Genomic DNA, 3,414 nt, shown 5'->3' with positions numbered 1-3,414 from the left:
CTCTAACCGATTCTGGAACGCAGGCACATATCTGCTTTACTTTAGACTTTTGCAGGGATAACTTATTGGGAACGAGTTTGTTTATACAGGGATATTTTGCAGCTTCACATGTTTGCAAGGACGTGTATGCAAATAAACCTATGTAAAATAGGACCAAACTTTGCACGTTTTTTTAACGTCTGTTTTTCAATTTTTTTTTTTTTGCATTCAAGTCTTGCAATCTCGTAATTTTTATTTATTAAAAATTACCCGTCGCACACAATGGGTGTTAAAATGACGAAAATTATCATGTTAGCGCCACGAGAGGCATCTTTCACATCCACGCTTAATTATACAATTTAGTTTAATAATTTATATATAATTCAATGCTAATTTTTGATTAGACTTAATTTAAATTTAAATTTTGTTTAGATTTCAAATTAATTCGAATTCAAATTCTGTTGGTATTTATTTTTAATTAAAATGCAATTTTAATTTATTACAGTTTGAGAGTAGTTTCACCATTGGAAAGAAGAAAAAGATATAAGAAGATGAAGTTTGCGACTGCTCGATGAATAATGCACTGCTTTGAATAAAGTATTATATCATTTAGATAATTATCTTAAATAATGCTGCACTTAGTTTCAAACAAAATTCCAGGCATCTCACCAATTCTTGCCCGTACCTCAACTCCCCGAGTGTCCTTTCCCGCATCACCTCCTCCTCCACCCTCATCCTCTTCCGCTCCCTCCTCGGCCACCGTCATACGCGCTACCGTCCGTCATCTATCTCCATATGAATCATGTAACCTCTAATTTGAAGGGGCATGCGTTGGTTTGCACATCCAGTTTTATATTGTTATCTAACTTGATATCATGAGGCCTAAACTATACGTCTCATCAAACTTTGTTTTAACTAAAACAAAATAGGATTTGCTAATTTTGAGGCGGTTGGATTAAAGGCGGTTATATAGTTAATGATGTCTCTTTGTTGGAACTTAGCTATTTCTAATTCTCAAGTATATAGAACTTTTCATCTCTCGCGTATACCTAAAGTAACCATTCTACACATAACCTACTAAGCTATCTAATAGGGTTTGCAGACATAACGCGTAGTTCAGTTTTGCGTTCGGCTACGTCACTCCCACGGGTGATCACTTAGATGTAGGGTTAATAATGGCGAAGGCTTGAACAAAGATAAAAAATCAAATTATTCAAGTTAGTTGAGTATTGTTCGGGCCTTGCTCGAATTAGGCTGACAAAGCTCAAATATGTATATATTGTGTAGGGGTCTGCACTTGCGACGGATATTATATATTTCAGAAATTTAAATTTTTTAATTATATAATTTAACAAATTGTTTAATTACTAAAATAGCAAAAAAATTAAATTAGTTAAATTAGTTAAAAAATATTGTGATCGATTTTTCTATTTCAAAGCGTTTAATAGTGAGTGGGTCTTACAATTTTTTTAAAAAATTTTTTATGGTGAAAATGTTAGAGCTTTTATAACTTTTAAATTTTAACAAACAATTTATCATAAAAATTTGTATCAATTGTTAAATTCATTTAGTAGGTTCACCAATTTAATAATTTAATTAGTTTGGTCATTATTTAATTTAAGTATATATAATAAGGGATGATGGAGGGTAGTCATTTTTTTATAATTTATTCTTTCTTATTTTTCTTCTTCTATTTTCTCCTTTCTTTTCTGTAACGTCTTACCTCGATCACAGTAAAATTTTTCACATTTTCCCCTTCCTTTATTCGATTAAGATAGATAAGTGGACTGCTCAGTTCAACTAATTAAACGGGTAGTCTAAAATAATGCAGGCTGAAAATAAAATCTCATAAAAAATGATGATTAAAGACTTGAATTTAGTATCAGAGGGTATGATCTACTCTAGAATGTAGTAACAAGAATTTTTATTTATAAATTTCATTTATGATTTGCGTTGATTTACACCGCTTAATTACAAAATCATCCATCACCATTAACAATTTGCCATTTTGAGATCTTTTTTTATACACCTTACGCAAATATTAAAAATCTAGAATTTAGTTTCATAATATTTTTAGTTAGCTGTAGATCAGTTTAACGGAGAACGATCGTCGATTTGGAGCCGCATCATAGAAAACAATCAGGTGCACGCGAGGCCTCGGTACCGGATGTATACCAGCGTACTTTATAGATATATATGTTAATGCCTAATCCGTGCGCTGCCAGCGTATTAATTTGCATGTTAAATAAAAAAAATATATTTAAATTATTTTAACATTAATTAAAATTATTATTAATATTAAAAATATATCAATTTATATAATAATAATAAATATATTTTTTTAAACTAATAAATAGTATTTTATATTAGAAGCTATTGACCTAATTAATTAATTATACACTTAAATATAAAGTTATAAATTTGTAATTCTTTAATATAATGTGTAAATAGTAAAATTTTAATTTAAAAATCAATTAAAGTGAGAATCTTCAGCAAAAAAAATAAAAATATTAGGAGTGCCATTTGAATGGGGATAGATGCTCCATGCATTTATAAAAGATAAAAATATATATAATGAGGATGCCTATTTCATAAATGCTTATAGTTGAAGGATTACTATAATTTTTACAATTAAAGTGTACAAAAATATGCCTGCAGGTGATGGATATTCCTTGTCCCTTCCCTTGTGGTGAGGTTGAGTCAGTAGCTTTTCTTATGGCCCGATTAATCTAATATCAAGTTAACTATGCGTTTACAAATATTTTATAATAATAAATAAAATTAAGAATTAAAAATCGTATAGATAGGAAAATTAATTGAATTTTATAAAACTAAATTATATAAAGAAATATCATCTATTATTAAATTCTTAATGATCTATATATATTCTAATCTAACTTAGAAAACATATAGAAAAATGTCTATGCACAATAAACAGGATTCAATTCAGTTTTGCAAATCAATCATTTTATGTTACTATTTCTTTTTTTAATATATACATATTGGTAAAAAAGATGAATTATTATTTTAATTTATTAAAAATAACAACTTAAAAGAAAATTCAACAAGTAGCTAAAATATCAAATATATATTATATAAGGTCAAATAATTTTTTTATGTGAAACAAAGGTTTATATAGTGAATTCAATTCACAATTATAAAATAATTTATGAAGATCATACTCTCTAAATATTATAAATTCAACATTAATACTTTGTAGTATTTTTTTAATTATATTTCATACAACCAACTTCTAACAAACCCACATAGGTAGTAAAGAATCAAGAGCACTTGTATTTTAAAAGCAGAGTCACAGCTAATTATTATTATTTTTTATTAAGAGAATTCTCAGATATAGATGTCCAATAATATATGCAAAAAAATGAAATGTAAAAATAATATATTTGATTAAATCCACAATAAAATTGAGCAAGA

This window comes from Ananas comosus, linkage group 10 (assembly GCF_001540865.1).
Source record: "Ananas comosus cultivar F153 linkage group 10, ASM154086v1, whole genome shotgun sequence".
Taxonomy (NCBI): Eukaryota; Viridiplantae; Streptophyta; class Magnoliopsida; order Poales; family Bromeliaceae; genus Ananas; species Ananas comosus.
Note: the sequence above shows the minus strand (reverse complement) of the source record.